Here is a 21131-nt window from a genome sequence, read left to right as displayed (position 1 = left end):
AACATATATATGTACTGTATATTTGTATAAATAAATATATAGCGTATATATTGGATTGAATCTTCTCGGATTGGATAGGGGTGATCCAAATTCAATATGATTTCTGATCGGATCCTATTATCTGATCCAACCCAAAGATCTGAACAAGGGTGATCCGAACTTGACCAAATAGGATCAGATGATCCGATCCATTTGCATATTTGCACCCCTATTTTTAGGGATGCAAATAGATTGGATTGAATTTTGATAAGGTTTGTCCACATCCAACGTAACAAGGATATTCAAATTCCTTATTTTATCTCTCGACTTATATGCTTCAATTTTAGAAAAGTATATATCAAGGATGTTATGTACCATAGCCACAAAAAATGTGATGCTATTAGGCCCCATTGTGATGTATTTAGAACTGATAGTTTTTGAAATTCACCACACATTTGATAATATACTATGTTGTGGGGATAGTGTGTTCCAAAGCATTGTGATTTTAAATATAAATATTTTTTGTGAAAATATTCCAAATTAATGTTTATTGAGCATCCCAAAATGTAGTGTATTCTAAAACATGAGATATTTGACATCTTCCAAAATCTATGATCTTTAGGCTCAATTTGGAAAGAGTACAAATGCAAATATGTATAGTGCAAATGCATACAAAACAATATAAAATATTAGGTTTTGTACTCTACATATTTGCATTTGTACTCCTTTCAAACTGAGCCTTGGACCCAATTTCAACAGAGTGCAAATATAAATTAATGTATTAAAAACCAATTAGCGGGTGATGCATGGGATTTGTTAAGTTAAAGATAAATAATAGAAACATGAAGAGTATATACAATTGTTTTATATAATAATTAATAATCATATATATACTATATACTATTTTTAATAATTTTTTTACAATACAAAAATAACAATAACTAATTTTAGATAGTGTTGTTTATTAAACTTAGGGATGGAAATTTTCCCCATTTCCCCTATCCCTGTGGGGATTTGCCCCAAATGGGACAGGGATGGGGATGATTTTTCCCTGATGGGGAAATTTTTATCCCCATTGATGAGGATGGTGTGGGGACGGGGAGAGCACTCCCTGTCCCACGGGGACCCCAATCCCCACTAATATATATGTATTTATACACATACGTTTATATATGTATATATATATACACATACATCTATATGTTAATATTTTTAAAAATATGGTTAAATATGTTAGAATCTTTTCTAATAGGATTGTAAATTTTAATTATTAAAATAAAAAACAAAAACATAATGTTGAAATTATAAAGAATTGTGGGGATGGGGATAACTTTGTCCCCGTTAATAGGGATAGCCTGGTGATGGGGACATATTGAATAGATTGGATTGAATTTCGATAAGGTTTATCCAAATCCAACGTAACAAGGATATTCAAATTCCTTATTTTATCTCTCGACTTACATGCCTCAATTTTAGAAAAGTATATATCAAGGATGTAGCCACAAAAAAAAAATGTGATGCTATTGAGCCACATTATGATGTATTTAAAACAATAGGTTTTGAAATTCACCACACAATTGATAATGTATTGTGTTGTGGGGATAGTGTGTTCCAAAGCATTATGATTTCAAATATAAATATTTTTCTGAAAATATTCCAAATTAATGTTTATTGAGTATCCCAAAATGTAGTGTATTCTAAATCATGAGATATTTGACCCGTTCCAAAATCTATGATCCTTAGGCCCAATTTCAAAAGAGTGCAAATATAAATCAATTTAAAAACCAATATGGAAGTCCAATTGATTTTACCTCCATGCCAAACTATTTTGTGTGTGTACAAACACATATTTTATCAATAAATAATGTAAAATTATGCTCTACATGTGCATGTGTATGTGTGTCTGTATGTATATATATTAGAAATTACAATTTGATGCCAAAAGGGGGGTTTTTTCATGAAATTAAGGGGCCAAGAGGCATGCATCACCTTGGCACGCATAGATCTCAAAAAGTTGTCCAAAATAAAAAGAAAAAATAAGACCTCCCTAATCGAACATTAGAGCACAAAGTTATGACCTTAGGAAGTTTGCATACATATTTAGTGTGCAACTGTGACCTGGTCACTAGGTTGATAGGCTAATGGGCTAATGCCTAAGTCCAATAATTTTTTACCTAATCAATGGTTTTTGACCAATTTCTAGGTTTTACTAGAATCATACCAAAATTCATGGCCGGATAATGGTTTAAACGATTCAACTAGTTGAATCAATGACAAGTTGAAAACACTAAATATGCACAATACAAATACACGTATACAATATTTTCAAACCTTTTATTTAAATTGTATATTTGTATTTATACTCTTCCCAAATGGAATCTTTGTTCCATAATCAAATTCAATTGAAACATATTAGGAAAATTTAAAGTTCAGTCCACCTCATGGATTTTTATTAGGTCTTTGGATTTTATTTACCAACAACTCCACCTATGATTCATTTCATATTATGACTTAAATGAACGCATGTATTATATCACTCTCGTCTGTAGAGTCAAGTCTTCACTCTCATTTGTAGAGTTTTTTTTTTTCTAGTGTTCCTTCATGGAATGGTATATGGTAGAAGATGATCTTAGGCATGGGCTTACAAAGGTTGGTTGTATAGAGGAAGGGGTGGATGTAGAAGAGTTGTGTAGAGATGGTGACAATGAAAAGTGGGAGAAATGTTTAGTAGGAAAGGTCTTTAGGATCCATTTGATTGCTGAGGAAGGATGAGATGAGATGGGATGGGATGAGAAGGGAATTTTTTTTCTCAACCCTGTCACCTGTGTTTGGTTTATGAAACCAATTTGTTCATGGGAGAAGAAATGAAAGTTATCAGTGGAAGAAAGACCATTTTTTCTCAACCCAGTACCTCGGCAATTTTTGTGGTGGTGGTGGCGACGATGATGGTGAAAAAACAGTGATGGAAGAACGACGCCATATCTAGAATAGGTAAACGCCAAAAGCTGTTTTATGGCAATGAAAACTAGAGATGGCGCCAGTGAGTAAACCGTTGGACGACGTCTGAGAAGAAGACTATGCCCAGTTGCCTCCCTTGATGAAATTTCCTCACTCAGCTTCCTTTCTAAGTGAGGCCGCACCTATTTGGTGAGACCTTGCATCCCAAAAATTGAGACGTGTGTTCTTGCCACGTCTCACCCTTTCGCCCAAATCAAACCTAGGAAAATAAGAATCTTTGAAGAATATTCCAATTTTCCCATCCTAGTCGCACAAACCAAACGAACCATTAGGGAGAAGGTGGTGAATCCAATGGCTGTGAAGATTATGCATCTCAAAACCTAGGGACTTACAATGAAGGTGATGGTTGAAAACACTCCGAAAGGACTGTACCTATTCTTCTTTGAACATGAGATTGATATACGCTTTGTTTTGGAGAGGGGACCTTGGGATATTTTTAGTCTGTTACTAGTTTTTAAGAGGTGGGTATCTGGTATTTTAATGGAAGAGTTGGATTTTACAAAAAACTAATTTTACTATTTAGTTACATGGACTCCCATTGGATTTTCATCTTAAATGTGTGGGTAAGAGGATTGCAACTCATATTGGTAGGGTTGTCCCAAATAATTCTTTGGAGTTGCAAAAGTGTTGGACCAGTCATGTGCCTATGGTTGAAATTAATATTCTTTAGCCTTTAAAATAGAAAGTCTCGGTGAATAGGCATGATAAGTCTTTGCTATGGGTGAATGTGAAATATGAATGCTTGCCACTTTTTTTGTTATTTTTGTGGCAAGATAGGACATGATGAGAAGCATTGTAGAGACAAAGTTGATCATGAAGTTACTGGTGACACTAGAGTTGTAGTTATAGAACCTTTGCAATTTGGTTTGTGGCTATAGGTAGAGATAGGTGGTGCAACTTCACATTCACCAAATGCCTTTAGGTGGTCATCTAATGGAAGAAAATCCAATATTTCCAATCATTACCCCATACACGAAGGTAGGAGTGCAAAGGCAAGAGTTGTAGTGGGTGGTGAAAGGTTGTCATAAAGGCGATAGTTTCTAGTGTTTAATGGTGTTGTGGGGGAGAAGGGGTTGTTGGTAGTTGCATATATGATGATAGTTGTAATTGTAGTGGCATGGATTTAACTACTACTATGGAGAATATTTATAATTATACACTTGTTGAAACTGTTAATAGATATCCACATATTATCAATGTTCAAAATATCGATACACCCATTACGTTGGTAGAGGCGTATCGAAGTTTATCAGTAGTTGTTTCTTTATTTTTTTAGTTTATTTTTTTTTTCAAATCTGGTTCAGAGGGGTCTATTTAAGGTCCACCCACCCCATGAACCGGTCAAGATCCCAAAACACCCCCTGTAGGGGCGTATTGGGAAGCCCCCGATATGATATATATTAGTTGATACAGCCCGATACATATCGATATTTCGAACCTTGCCTGTTATAACATTTAATACTAGTTTGGTTTGGTGGTAGGGGCAAAGAAGAGAAAATTGCTTTTAGATGATAGTGTCAATATTGTGGCTATGTCTAAATTGATGGAGAATACACATAGTATTAGTGTGGATGTTACTAATCAAAGGGCAATCGGGATTGTCCTAGAACAACCCCTCAGTGCTCAATGAGAATTCCTGTTTGGAATTGTAGAGTTATTGAGTGCTCCTCTATAGTTCAGGATCTAAATGCATTTACCAGGGGCATCATGTTGACTTTCTCTTTGTTTGTGAATCAAAGGCTTTTGAGATGTAAGGGAGAAGAGTTCTTCAATGGTTGGGTTTTGATAACCATTGTATAGTTCCATCAACAGGTTGGAGTGGTGGATTGTGGGTAAGGTAGCAGGAAGATGTTGACATTGAGATCCTTTACTAGGATAGGTGTACGATTGCGAGAATGGTGGACAATTCACTTTTAGAGTCTAAGTAGTTTCTCACAAGAGTTTAAAGTGATAAAAAAAGATGTAACAAAAGTGTTATTTATGGTCTTTCAGAGGGAGTTGTTGCTAATCACCTAGGTCCCTGTCTTAGTATTGAGGATTACAATGCAATCTCCACCCCTAAAGAGAAGAGAGGAGGACGTCATGGTATTGGGCTAGCTATTATCCTCTAGCAAATATTCAAGAGTGTTGCAAATTAACTTACCTTGGGTGTTTAGGTAACCCGTTCACATGGTATAATGGGAGAGTTGGGAGGGCAAATGTGAGTGAAAGATTGGACTAGGCTTTGATTAGTGTTGAATGCTATGAATTGTTTCCTTACTATATATTACCTTCCTGCAATTGAATCGGATCATTGCCCATTGTTGTTAGATACAGTTGAATATTACCAGCCTAAACATCCATGTTTCTAGTTTGAATCTACGTGGCTTCATGACAATCGTTGTAAAGATGTTGTAATTGATTCATGGTGTGGCTACCCTACCCGGAGGGAGGATGGTGGAACATGGATTGGAGTTGCCACCAAATTTTCTTTTGAATGGAAAATTTAGGAAAACCCAAGAATTTTCAACAAAAACATTTTTATTTTCTTGGTGATTCTTAGACCCAATGGGGATGAGATTTGATGGGTTTGAGGACCCATGTACGGTATAGGAAGGAGTTGGATACCCACACATGACCTATTAAACCGACCTCTACTTCAGCAATTTCCAATGAAATTTTAATAATTTGGGACTTTCCAAAAGTATGAAAAATTAACACACATTGTGATAGCAAGAGAATAACAAAACGTTATAATTCTAGTAATTTGATCTATTAAGGGAATGAGAGATTTAAGAAAAATAAGCATACATGAATTATGGAAGTTAAATGCCAAGGAGTGCCAAAAGGAAAAGATGTATGTTGGAATAGTAAAAGGCAAGTGTCATGTGTTTTACTAAAAACATATAAAAAAAAACTAAGTGAGAAAATTTTTAAATGCAAAAACAGATTGAGGGTTATTTTAATTATTCTATACTAATGTAAGAATGACTAAAAACTAGTTTAGGTAATGGATTTTGACTAGATAATGCGATGGAGATGAACATTAGGACTTTACGATCTAAGGGATGATTAAAAAGTAAAAGAAACAAATAGAATGAATCTAATGGAAAGAATAATGGGACTGTTATTGCAAAAATAAAAAGAGTTAAGTTGTTGGAGGCTATGGATCTAATTAGTGTACCTAATCGAAATAACATTGTTATAGGTTGGCAAGGCTAGAATCCTAATAGAACAAACAAATAATTATGCATGGGATTGATCTAGAAAAAAAAATATATACGATGAATATAAGTGGGTGAGGATGATGGTGAAAATAAGTTTTGGTAAAACTTTTAATGTTAAAGCATGCTATCAGGTGGGTGAGGATGAATGTAACCACCATATGAAACAATGTTAATGCCAATTGTAATTCATAAGTGAAACAACTATTCCTGGTTGAATTACATGTCTAGAAAACAAAGAATGCATGGAAAATTGCTATAAATCGAAGTGGAAGGTTGATTCTTACAAATTTTAATTCTAAAAAAACTAAGAAAAGAAAATGTGAAGAAAATAATCTAATCTATACCATATATAAAAGTGTGAATATAGTGAGAAACATTTTTTGAATTAAAATTATCCTCTATTTATTTGTTTAAGAAAGGTTATAAAAGTCATTTGGTTTTACTTTTAATGTCAGCTTTAATGGCTATTATAATGACCATATTTACGTATTTAATCCATCTCTAATTGTAAGGATTGAAAATGTAAATTCAATTATTACATTCCACTGCAATTAATCCCCTCTCATTAAGTCTTATACTTAAGTTATAAAATATCATTTTCTCTTATTAAACCCTATATATTAAGTTATTTTTCACTAATAAATGCTACTAATTAGATCTACATCAATATTTTAACAATATAAACCCATATGTTTTAAAACTGACTCAAAAGCAAAATCATTCTTTATTCAAGTGGTGGCTAAGCAATTCAACCATCTAAATCAAATTAGTCAACCTATGAAGTCATAGTTAGGTAATAAAATTTTTAAAATAGAAATAAATTTAGAAAATTAAAAAAAATGTAGAAAAAATTAGCCACATTAATGACATCTCATTAATCAAATTAAAAGAATAAGTGTAATAAGCAAAATTATTTTAATTGATATTGAAAATGAAATAAATAATTTATAACTGAATAAAAATAAAATATAAAAATACAAAAAAAATCCAAAAATAAAATATTCAAGCACATGTATAATATCATGTATTTATCATATTAAACAAAAAGTAAGTGTGACATATTAGAATTATTTTTACACACAAAAATACAAAAAAAATTAGAAAATTTTGAACACATCTATAATTCTATATTTACACTACTATTAAAATATAAATAAGATTGTGGAACTTTCTTTTGGCTAAAATCAATGATTTAAAAATTGACCCTGAAATATAACCGATTTGGCTTTCGTCTTTTGAGTTAATGGTTCAAACATATAATTTGAGTGGGTTAAACTAGTAAGACGTAAAATATAATGCAACTTTTTATTTTGACCATTAGGTTAGGATTAGGTTAAGTCCACCATATCTATACATTATTATGAGAGGGGAGTGTGAGATTTTGAGAAAGAGTAGGGGTAATCATGGATCGGGCCAAGCTAAGCCAGGTTTGCACTTGTAATAAGGGCTATAGCTTAGGTCTAGGCCCAAGTTAGCCCAAGGTTTCGGGCCTAAGACATAAGCCCTAGCCCAGGTAATGGAAGCCTTGACTGGGCCGAAACTATGTCATTCATATATAAAACATTACATATATAATATTTTATGTTAATTGACATATAACATGTATATAGACTTTTTTTATACATTATATAATATAAAATATTATATATAGTATAAATTATACATGTTATATTATAATATTTATATATAAAATAACGTACATATATATACACATACATTATACACAAAATGTGTATATTTAAATATATGTGGGTCGGGCTGGGCCTAAACAAAACCTTGGTCCAAGCTCGAAATTTTCGAGTTGGGATGAGCTGAAATGATCATCCCTAAGAAGGAGGCAACTGGTTAAAGTTGAGAAGAGAGAAAAAAAAATAAAGAGAAGAAGAAGAAAAGGAAGCATCATCAGAGGTGGTTGTCACCATGTTCATCGAGCATTGTTGCAGAATTATTTGCCTTAAGAAGAAGGAATTGACGGCAGCAGCCATATCCGTGTTCATTATCACCACAGGTACAACACTATTTGTCATCTTCTTAATCTCTTATCCTATAACATTTGCTTCATTAGAGTATCCTAGATTTTAATATAAGATCGATGCTTAATCTCTTATCTCTTGCATTGATTTTTCAATTTCTTCATTAGAGTTGTAATTTTTTCTTTTTGTTACAACTTAAAAAGAATCATAGAAATGAGAAAAATCAAAATCAAAATGGAATAACTAAAAACCCTAACTAGTTTTGGCTATTTGGAATAATTGAACAAGATTTTGAGATATGAAAGTTTCTTTTATCATTTTTTATTTTCTAATTTATATTTTTAAAATAAATAAAAAATTTGGAATTAGTTTGAAAGCAACATGAGAATTGTTAATCGTGTCGAACATTTTAACGGTTAAACCATTTGGATCAGCAGTTCCCTGACCATTTCAACATTTTTTTTTGGTAAAATAGCGGTTTGAGGCCAAAATGGAATCAATGACCTGACCATTTCCTGGGGCAAACGGTTCAACTGTTTGATATGGTCCCATTTTAAAACATTGACTAAAATACTCAAAATATATTCTTTTTTTTTTAATTTAGTCTCTATTTAATTAGAAGATTTAAATTTCCAATTGAACTACTACTTTTCACCTCATTCAATTCCCTCTATTTAAACTTTACATTTTTTTTCATAAATGAACAAAATAATATATATATATATATATATAGAACTAAAATTACCCTCTATTTCTTTGTTTGACAAAAGGTATGAAAGTCATTTTGTTACAATTTTAATGCCAACTTTTGATGGCTACCAAAATGCCCATATTTGTCTATTTATTACATCTCTGATTGCAAGGGTTGAAAATATAAATTCAATTATTACTTTCCACCTCATTTAATACCCTTTCGTTAAGTCTTATACTTAAAGTTATTAACTCCCATTTTCTCCTATTAAATCCTATATTTAAGTTATGTTTTACCAATAAGTTATTTAAGTTATATCAATATTTTTAACAATATGAACCCATATATTTTAAAATTGGCTCAAAAACAAAACCATTCTTTATCAAAGTGGTGGCTAAGTAATTCAACCATCTGAGTCAAATTGATAAACCTATATAGTCATAGTTAGGTAATAAATTTTTTAAAATAGAAATAAATACAGAAAATTACCAAAATGTATAAATTTAGACACATTAATGATATTTTATTAATCAAATTAAAAAAAAAATAGGTGCAATACAATAATTAATGTCATGAATAAATAATATTAAATGTCATAAATAAATAATAAAAATTAATAAAATATAAAAATATAAAAATGAAAAAAATACATAAATTTTGCAAAAAAACATTCAGCTGCATGTGTAATACTAATTAATTATCATATTAAACAAAAAATAAGTGTGACATATCGTAATTATTTTTGCAGAAAAATATAAAAAAGATTATGTGAACGCATCTATAATTCTATTTTTACAATACTATTAAAAATATAAATAAGATTTAGTCCCTATTTAATTGTAAGGTTTAAATTGTAAATTGTACTACTACTTTTCATCTCATTCAATTCCCTTTATTTAAATCTTACATTTCTTTGATAAATGAATAGAAAAAATACCAAAAAAATTATTATAAAAAGAAGAATCTAGCTAAGTAGGTAGACCTGTTAATGATACTTAAAATTTCACAACTTGGTCCAATTATCACATATTTAGATGAGGTGTTTATATAATCATATTTGGATTTTGCAATATGTATCCGATTAATAATAAAAAATAAAAAGCATTTAAAAATAAAATACATATTTATAGAAAATTTTGGATACATTATTACTATCATTATCATCATCTACTTACTAATATGAATAAAGAGATTCCAACTAAACTATTTATAAGAATCAAAAGATTAAATATGAAAAGGAGATGTAACTATATTTATCAAAAAAAAAAAAAAAAGGAGATGTAATTGAAATAAAAAGATGAACTAAATTGGTTGAACGGTAAAAAAGAAACTATCATACCTTGGAAATGATTTCCTTGCAACAACTTGCAAATTTTGAATCAATGTTAATCTAGGTTGTTGCCCGTAATGCACATTGTTGAATACCTTTTGCACCAAGAATAAATCTCTGATTATAAGATGAATTCCTAGTTATTTGGGAGGTCAAAGATGTTGTTATGTGGCTCAAAAGATGTAGGATAGTTGTTTTATGATTGTAATTCTGTTGCACTATTGTTGCTTCAAGAATGTTTCATGCTTCACTTTATGGACATAAATATAACCTGGGGGATTTTTGATAGTAATATTGGTATGGGGGGATTCTAGGGATATTGGAGAGTGAGAGGGGAAGGCCTTGGATGTGAGTGGATGAAGGCAATGGCTGTTTGGGACGTAAAGGGGGGGGGGGGTATTCTCTAGGCTAATGAGGGTAGAATTCTCTCCTTAAGTTAGATTATGTATCTTGAATGTGAGAAAGATGGGTATTTATAGATTTTTGAAAGGGGAATTGAGGGCTGAGATAGGAAACAAGGGAAATCAACAAATGAGGTAAAGGGTTTTTGAAGAGAGATTGATTGAGAGAATGAGCTGTCAAGACACCTCTCGGAGAGATCCTCTCAATCAATCAAGACATGGTGTGAAAGATTTCATCAATTTACCTAAATTAGACATTCTAAGTTTATGTGACTGGCTTGATTGATTGGAGGCTCCTATCTGGTCAAATTTTGGATTTTAAGTTGGTTATAGAGGTTGAGAGAAAGGTTTGGTCGTGGTGCCCTAGGTTCGAAGTTGTAGTGAAGAGGGTTTCAACGGAAGGCCTAGATTGAATCTAGATTTGGGTCTCAAGATGGAGGGGTTAATGGTGTCAAAATTGGACGATCTTAATACCATTGAACTCATAATTTCGAGATCTATCCATATATAAGGTTGGATTTTAGATTTCACGTGGCATAAGGTTCATGATAAAAAAAGATTCTGAGTAGACGATCGAAACTGGTTCCAACTTTGGGTCTTGAGATGAAGGGGTAAACGGTGTCGAATTTGGATGATTTTGGTTTTGTTGTATTTGGATTTTTGGGATCTATGTACCCATGATTTTGGATTTCTAATTTAATATGCAATGAGATTTAAGATCAAAATGACACTGATTAGACGACCAGAATCGATTCTGGCTTTGGATCTTAAGATGAAGGGGTAAACGGTGTCAGATTTGGGTGATCTTGGTGTCGTTGGATTTGGATTTTTGGGCTCTATATACCTATGGTTTTGGATTTTTGATTTGATATAAAATGAGGTTCAGGAACAAAATGACTCTGATTGGACAATCGGAACCGGTTCCGATTTTGAGTATTAAGATGAAGGGGCAAACAGTGTCAGATTCGAGTGATCTTGGTATTGTCAAATTTGGAACTTTGGGCTCTATATACCTATGGTTTTAAATTTCTAATTTGATGTAAAATTAGGTTTATGATCAAAATGACTCCGATCGAACAATTAGAATCGATTACAACTTTGAGTTTTAGAATAAATGAGTAAACAGTATCAGATTTAGATGATCTTGCTGTTGTTGGATTCAAATTTTTGGACTCTACGTACTTCTGACTTTTTTATTTCTGAGGCCTCAAATTTTATAAATTTTAAAAAATGCCCCCATATCGAATGAGAGGTTTATTGAAACATGCTTAACCTCGAAATAAAAGGTATAAAAATGGGGCGTTTACACATGGTGTTCAAGGGGTTATTGGAGGGGGGGTGGCGTTAGTACGAATCTAGTTCGAGTGCAGAAATTGTTGGGTAGGTGGAGTCTGGACGTGTATGATACGCGGAAGATTGGAGATGATATATCTCATGTTCAAAGGCTTGAACCAACAAAGTAACACTTGCAATAGCTAAATTCTTCGCAGTCATACTTAGAAGAGTTGCAAGCACGTTTAGAGTTACTTTGGAAGCAGAGTGGTTGCGTGAAAGGAGACAAATACACAAGATTTTTTCATTTATATATCATTCAACATCGTTTGAGGAAAGCGGTGGAAGGTATCAAGTGTGATGATGGTACGTGGTCCTTCGCAAACTCAAGAATTATTTGTCGAACAATTTTAGTCTGTATTTACAAGCGGTTAGCCCGAGGTGTTAATAGATCTTCTAAATTTTTCTATATATGGGTCACTGAAAGATGTTTTGTTTTTTGGAGTTTAGATTGTTGGATATTATCTTTGCTTTACGTTTTTGTAGCAATTCGACTTCATTTGATGTTCTGTTCATGGATTATTATGGCATATGGGTATTTGAAAAGCTTATACAGGGCATGGAATGCAAAAGTTTTCATCATAATTTTTTAAAACGTTCAAAACTCACCATGTCAGTGAGATAATGATAACTTCACTAACAGACATCATTAATTTACTATTTTACTCTTTATTATATTGGATCTATTTTGTAATGTACCAAAAAGACAACACTATTCAAACCTTTTCTCTGTTTTACCTAAAAGTCAAATACGAGCTTCACACTACTCGGACGCCAGAGTTCGTCGGATTAGATAAGAACGAGGGATTGTTCTCCCAATCTGACTCGACCAGTGAGGTGATCGTCGGAGTTTTAGGCACGGGTGATACCTTTGGCACAACAACCAGAGTGGCCACTGGATTCACAGCCACGACAACGTTAGCACCGAAGTCAACTGCGGCTGGAGCGGGCCAGCACTCGCCATGGCTCTCTCCGGTGTTGTACCTCTTTGGGGGCTTGGCGGCCATGTTGGGTCTTATAGCTTCTGCTCTACTGATCCTCGCCTGTTCCTACGAGAAGCTCTTTGGATAGTTGGAAGGGGGAGAAGGCGGTGAGAGGGATGCAGAGAACAGGGACCAGAAGGCCGGTGAAGCCATCAAAATTCCAATTTCTTGGCGACAGCCATCTCGAGCAAGGCTTCTACATTCATAGATAATAGCAAAAACAAGGATGATCACAACAGAAATACAGAATCATCCCGGTGAGAAATCAGAGAATACTGAGAAAGCCAAGGCGAGTAACCATTGACGAGAACTAAACAGGAAACAGAGAGACCCAAGAGCAGAGCCAATGAGCTTTGTTCTAATTTTTCTTTTTTAATGGATGTGAGCTCTCCTTGGAGGAAGAGGAGGAGAGATTATAGTCGTAAATTTTCATTTTCATTTTCTTTTTCTTTTATTGAACTGTTCTGGGAATGTAATTTTGTGGTGAGAAGAATTGGTCGATAGCTTATTTCATAAATCTTCTTCCTCTGGTTTTTACATTTTTGAATTCAGAGAGACTGAAGATTAAGAACACTGGGTTGCAATGAAGCAGATTTTCCCCAAGATAGAGTAAAGAGATATTGACTTCTGGTACGACTCTAGCTTTTAAAAACTATTGAAAACAAAAACTTGCCTGTTTCACATTAAAAGAGGAGGGCTTGAATGCTTGATACACTGCAGAAGCCATTTGATTGAACCACCGACCGTTCAGCTGGGCAGATTTGTCTCTTACAGTGAATAATTGTAGAAGCCCAACTTCGACGGCAATGGACTCGGACCCGTCCCCAGTTGCTTTCTACAAAGTATGCTGGACTGGCGATTGCTTTAGCACCGATATCTTGGCCGCGATGATGAAGTTAACGTTATATCCATGTCTCTCGGTGGCGGAATTGCTGATTATTACAATGATAGTGTTGCCGTCGGAGCATCTGCGGCTATGGAGCGAGGAATACTCATCTCTTGCTCTGCTGGAAACGCCGGTCCGAATTATTACAGCTGCTTGTCGAATGTAGTTCCTTGGATAACTACCATAGGTGCGGACACATTGGACCGTGACTTCCCGGCTTACGATAGCCTTGAAAACGGGAAAAACTTCTCCGACGTGTCGCCTTATAGTGGAAAACCATTACCAGATTCCTTAATGGAGTTCAGTGTTACAACTGAGAATTTTTGCATGGTTGGTAGTTTAATACCGGAGAAGGTCGGCGTAAAGATCGTATTATGTGACCAAGGGATTAATGCTAGAGTTCAAAAGGGCTTCGTAGTGAAACAAGCCTGTGGCGCAGGCACGACTTTAGCGAAGTCAGATACGAGCTACACATGCATTTAGGTTGATTTGGACAACTTCGGTCATTGAATTTTAAGGTATTCTAACGGATGACGAGTTTTAAAAAATAAAATCTCACATGATGATGGATTTTAGACAATTTCCCTAGTCTAATTTAAAGAGATTAACATTATGTCATATATAAATAGTTCTTAACATTTCCATCAAGGTATATTTAAATCCAGTGGAGTCAATAGATAAGATATGTAAGTTCATTTTAAAACTTCAAAATATGTTTAAATCAATTATTGAAAACTCGGGGTATGTTTAAGTCTTTTACCAAAAGGCCCGTGTGAAAAATCTAATCTTTTTTTAGAAAGCCCTGTATGAAAATCAAATCCATTTGGTTTACTTCTCCCTTTTCTATTCATCTTCCTCTTCGACCTTAGCCTAACCTAGCAAAAGGAATTTATAAACCGTTCAATACATATTGGAGGGCTGCCCATCAACTACAATCTCTCATAAAACACTTAGAATATATTTATATACAACCAAGCCGAAGCCATTTTGGGTTCACAAAATTTGATTTATCCAAAAATTATATTTTTATATTGTATTTCTAACCTTTATATTTGCATTTTACATATTTGTATTTATACTCTTTCCAAACTTTAAACTCAGTTTGAAAATAGTACAAATACAAATATATGCAAAATACTATAAAATATAAGATTTTGCAATCTACATATTTGTATTTATACTCTTTCCAAACTGAGCCTTATATGCAATTATGCTTAGTTGCATGCATTTTACAATACATAAATATATACACACATGTATTCCAAATTGCAATGTAGACTAATTGACCAACCCCCGAGCCTGGCCCAATACCAACCTGAATGTATCAAATCGGGCTTAACCTCAGGCAGGCTCAGTCCAGCTCAAGTGTTAGCCTAATTTTTGGACCTGGGTTGACCCTAAACCCAGCCCATCCCAATGACGACCCGCACCCTTACATTTCATAATGCAGTGGAGCAAGTTGTATTGACATTCAAAGGCATATACTGATATACCAAAGACTTTTATTTGGCCAAAAACCTAATTCACCATTTGTCTTTTGTTTCTAACAGTTACATTACATGAAAACTATACAAAATTTTCATCTCCATCAGCGTTTAATTATTTTTCGTTCGCATTAGTTCAATATTATTATAACTATTAACTTTTATTCAATTTTAATCATTTTATTATTTTTTAATGATGAGTAATTATTTTTTATTATTTTAAACATGCTATTTAATAATTATTACCAAATTTTCGTAATTATTATGTATTTAATTATTTTTTATTCGCGTTAGTTCAATATTATTATAACTATTAATTTTTATTAAATTTTAATCATTTATTATTTTTTAATAGTGAGTAATTATTTTTATTAATTTAATTACGTTATTTATTAATTATTAATATTTTTTCGTAATTATTATGTATTTAATTATTTTTATTCATGTTAGATCAATATTATTATAACTATCAATTTTTATTAAGTTATAAGTATTTTATTATTTTTAATAGAGAGTAATTATTTTTATTGATTTAATTAAGTTATTTATTAATTATTAATTATTTTTCATTTGCATTAGTTCAATATTATTATAGCTATTAATTTTTATTAAATTTTAATCATTTTATTATCTTTTAATGGTGAGTAACTATTTTCTATTATTTTGAACATTTTATTTATTAATTATTAACAAATTTTCGTAATTATTATGTATTTAATTATTTTTTATTCGCGTTAGTTCAATATTATTATAACTATTAATTTTTATTAAATTTTAATCATTTCATTATTTTTAATAGTGAGTAATTATTTTTTATTAATTTAATTACATTATTTATTAATTATTCAGAATTTTTCGTAACTATTATGTATTTAATTATTTTTTATTTGTGTTAGATCAATATTATAACAATCAATTTTTATTAAATTATAATAATTTTATTATTTTTAATAAAGCGTATTATTTTTTTATTGATTTAATTATTCTATTTATTAATTATTAATTATTTTTCGTAATTATTATATATTTTATTAAATTTTTTGTATGATTTCAATATTATTTTTGAATTTGATAAATTATTTTATATGAAATAGTACAAATTGAGCTTAATAATCTATTTTAGGGGTAAAATAGTAAAAACAATACATTTCAGATGTTGAAAGTTTGGTCCAACACAAACAAGCCAAAGTATTTAGAGCATCTGAAAAGTAGAAAAGCACTAATGCCTCTTTTCATATTAATACCTTTTTAACTTTTCAGATCTGAATTTTCAGATATATCAAACTCCGCCCTAGTTTGGAAAGATTATAAATACAAGGGTAAAATACAAAAACCTCCCCTATAGTTTCTGACAATGATAAAATCCTCCTCTATATTTTCACTTTAATAAAAATATCCCTTAAACTTTTAAAAAATTTGACAAAAACCTCCCTTCCGTTACTGACCCAGACGGAAAATATTTAATTGATCCATTTTTTTTCAAAATACCATTTTACCTTTTTATAAAATAGTCACTGAAATAACTAACCGGTGAAGAAGGGATGAAGCCAACCAATAACATTTGCCGGTGAAGGACCATTACTATGGAAATACCTACATTGCAGCATGGCAATCCTCCAAATGCAAGAATAAGGCCTCACAAAAGTAGAGTTGTGTTATTCGCAAAATGTGAAGAAAACGATTAGAACATATACAAAGGACCGAAACGAAATAGAAGAAGAAACCCTTTTCTTTGGAGGAGTTATTTCTTTATGAGAGAGAGGGTTTGGAGTTACTCCTTGAGTTTTTTTCAGTGCCTTTCGAGCCTTCTCTTGGTCTAACTCGAACTAGTATTCTTTTTCCACGGGCATGCAGAGATGAGTTTCTCCTCCTGTTCTTGAAATTCTAACCCCCATGGTGAAATAGCAAAACAGAGGGTATAACCTTCAGCTTAAAAAAACAAAGGGAGAGATTAATGGCGGCTTCTGAATTGTGAGTGATTGTGGAAGCATTTGACCACACAATCCAATTTCTAAAACCAAAATGACCAATTTTCAGACCTCGAACAATAAAACCCACTGCACACAAAATCTCCATTATCTTTTAAAGCATTCATATATTCATATGAGCATAATCTCCATTGTCTCTCAAGGTTGATGGGACTAAAGCACAACTCTTCAATGAATTGTTGTCATCTCTATTTCTCAGTGACCTAGTTTTAGACATAGTGAATTAGTGATAAATACAAAGATTCTGCTCCTACTTAGAATCGTGATAAATTTAACTATGGGATCCCAACCCAAACTCTTGCTTTCTAGATTTCATTGAACCGTTGGATCCATTTTCCCTGCTCTTTAGGTCTTTTTTTGTGACATACTTTGTTCTGTGACTCTATCATCCAATTCTTGAAAAGGAAGCAACCATTTTTGTTGAATTAGAGCAGAAAGATACATATATGGCTTCAAGAACAATTGCCAAGGATATCATCACTCTTCGGGGTTCTGCAGTTATCGTCAGTGAGTCTTCTCTCAAAGGTATTTAGCATTGAGTTAACATTTGACAAATGAATGCCTAGGAAGTTAACATCCGACAACTATTCTTCACTGGCAATTGTTATTAGTTAGTTATTTCAATATCCATTTTACAAAGGGGTAAAATGGGCATTTGAAAAAAAATATGGATCTGTTAAACGTTTTCTGTTTTGGTCAGTGACGGAATGGAGGTTTCCATCAATTTTTTTTTTTTTAATTCAGAGAAGGTTTTTGTTAAAGTGAAATTACAGGGGAGGTTTTTATGATTATCAAAAACTATAAGAGAGGTTTTTGTATTTTACCCTAAATACAAATATGTACAGAACACATACATACAAGATAATACAAAATACAAGGTTTTGCACTCTATATCTTTGTATTTGTACTCCTTCCAGGCTCAGTTTTGAAGGAGTGCAATTACAAATATGTAGAGTGCAAAATCTTGTCTTTTGTTTTGATGTATTTGTACTGTACATATTTGTATTTATACTCTTCCCAAACTGAGCCTTAGGCTGTTTTTAGTTGCAGTAAAGTTTTATTTGCACTAATACAATGCATGACAGTGCAAATATAAAAAGATGCAAATTCTCATTCAATTTTGTTTAGGATTTAACTTATTATATTTCATGTCTTAATTTATTTCATTTGTATTGCAACCAAACAAAATTGCTAAAATTTGAAACAAAAATAGGCCAGAATTTACACTCATCATTTGCGCTGCCATGGTTTTGCATCAATACAATTTTAGTTGCATTGCAACTAAACACATGGAAAAAACATGTTATTGAAATCAGTAGATAATTCTCTAAGCTCTTGTTGCAAAAAGGGATAGGCCTCTAACTTCCACTATTAATATGTGCAATTAATGTTGTATTGTAGCATTTGCAATGGTAGAATCCAGTGCTGTAAACTATTGGGTTCGGAATAATATTGTCATACCTAAGGGTTGATTTGGTTCGGAGCTGAAATTGGAATCAGAACCAATAAGAATGATTTATTCCTATAGTCTATTTGGTTCAAACAGGAATGGGCATGATAATTAAAATCAGTACGAATGGGATTTCATTTCTAAGGGAGGGGCAGGGAATGGTCATTCCCTCAAATGGGAAAATACGATAGCAGGAATGAAAATGAAATTCCAATTCCACCCAACCAAACGGTTGGAATTGGAATACGCATTCTGATTCGGATTCCAGACCCCTATTCCTGCGAACCAAACGGGGCCTTGCTTAACTTGTCTTGTCCAACTTATCTCTGAACCCCTGGCAAGAAGAAAAGTCAGCTTTCAAGTCAGCTAATCCTGGAAGGTCAAGAGGAAATGCTGTATGAGGAGATCATTCTAATTTTTTAGCGGGGATACGGAAAATATAAATTTTAAGTCACAAAGCAAATATAAACTTGTTGGATCATTTTATTTATTGTTATGTTAAATGGGTTCCTTGCTATTATGTATTGATAAATTGTTAAGGTATAGATAATTTGTTGGATCATTTGCAGAAACAGTGTTTCAGCTTGAAAAGAATGCATCTATAACAGATTCTTTTGCTCATCTGATTGCATTTCCGATCATTTAACAAACGCAGTGATCATTGTTCAGCTTTGTATACCAAAAGTCCCTCTGGCTTTATGATCTGTCATTTGCTAGGGTCTATCCAAGCTCTCCAGCTCCAGGGTCGGCAGCAAACCGGCCCGGCTTTCATCGCTGTAGTCCGTAGATGTTGCTATCCACCGTCAAGTCCTCGGTTCTGGCAACAATTGAATTATCATTACTTACCAATTCTACATTTCTGCTTGTATGTGAAAGCAACAATAATGAAGATTCATCATAATAAATAGTGCACTCTCTCTGGGTTGAGCATCTCTGGTTCTTTCATATTGCCTTTCAAATCAGAAATGAAAAACAAACATCAGGAACTCAAAAATGGTACAGGCAAAAGAAATAGTCAAATGGAACAGGACAGTAAGAAAAGGATTGGGAATTATTTTTACAAATTCTACTGAAATCAGCAAAAAATATATTGAAGGTAGACAATAGGACTTTGAATGGTTATTTTAATTCAATGGAAGTCTTGCCGGTCTACAATCAGAAGAGAAGAAAATTAACCGAGGAAAAAGGGCCGCCGGGGAAAAGGGGGTAGTTGTAATTTGTAAAAATGAAGAACAGAAACCAAGTTTGAAGAATCTTAACCATTTAACCCACAAGAACATGGGATTAACCCTATTACAGGGAAATTTATAGCGGCAGAATAAGATCAAACAAATAAGAGGAAATGAATACATAAATCTTCTCGATCAGGAAAAAAAAATAGAACAAACTCAAAATCAAAACCTAACAAAGAAAGCGGAAACTAATTCCGAAATCAAGTATTTAACTCTTTAACTTCTTTCTCCAAGGAAAGGAGAAGGAAAAAAAAAAAGGAAAAGGATAGAAGAAGATTGAAAATGAAGAATAAACGATCGAGTCATTGAGATCTAGGCAATTTACCTGGATTAGAGAAGAACCAGAGAATGATGGCACATAGAACCAGCAAAAAGGGTATCAGGTGGACCGCGTTCTCGGCAATTCTGATACGTTGTTTCTCCTTCTTTGCTACATAGGAAAGTGGGTTATATGTCGGTAATTCGTCGGTGCCCTCTAAAGTTGGTTTCAGAGTTAGACCCGGAGAGGTCTTGGACGACGAAGCCGGTGAGGAGTGGTGAAGGAAGAATTCGTCTGAGGTTCGATTAGCGCTCGCCGATCTGTGCATCTTCTCTTCTCAGGGAAGCAGAAGAGGGGATTAGATCAAACAGGTGTTAGGGACGGCTTGGGTAGGGGTTGTGGGAATGCAAGAATCCCCCGTCCGCTGAAACAGGATTTGGCGCTGGCGCAGAGAGAGAGAGAGAGAATGAGAGAATCACGCATCTGTCTGTTATGAGTTGAGTAATTTGACTCTTTGCGTGAGAGTTTAGGGTGGTGGCTTTATACGTGACCACCGGTCCACCACCCTTCGAGGCCACGTTACTATCGTTCTAAAGTTGGGGGTCCCACCATAGGGCCACGTGAACCAGATCTGACCGTAAAGAAGAATGTGATTACGATTTACGATCAATGTGTGGGAGGGATTCTCTTTCCATCTCATATCCCGGTATCTGGGTTTTTGGGGGCTTGTCCGACCATTTGAACTCGGTTAAGGGAGAGGAATCTCTTATAAGCCTACCAATCCAACGATGGTTAGAAGTCATCTCTTGATCGTATGGTCAAAAAGAGGGAGGCTAACTACCAACCGTGCCAACGTGTAATTCACCATTTCTGACCACAAGAATTAGGCACATTTGGGAGAGCCTTTGGATAAAAGACT

At 33.3% G+C, this 21131-nt stretch overlaps 1 pseudogene across 1 annotated transcript; it reads left to right on the top strand.

Moving 5' to 3' along the window:
• Window positions 1-2592: 2592 nt before the first annotated feature.
• LOC148880550 (uncharacterized) lies at window positions 2593-13513 on the top strand (annotated as a pseudogene). The gene is made up of 3 exons (XR_016109616.1): window positions 2593-2715; window positions 12074-12236; window positions 12676-13513. The product of XR_016109616.1 is annotated as an uncharacterized LOC148880550 (transcript).
• Window positions 13514-21131: the final 7618 nt, after the last annotated feature.

The sequence above is a fragment of the Nelumbo lutea genome, chromosome 1, assembly GCF_056320005.1.
Source record: "Nelumbo lutea isolate HS-2025 chromosome 1, American lotus-T2T, whole genome shotgun sequence".
Lineage (NCBI taxonomy): Eukaryota > Viridiplantae > Streptophyta > Magnoliopsida > Proteales > Nelumbonaceae > Nelumbo > Nelumbo lutea.
The sequence above is the reverse complement of the archived record's forward strand: the minus strand, read 5'-3'. Positions and strand labels throughout refer to the sequence as shown.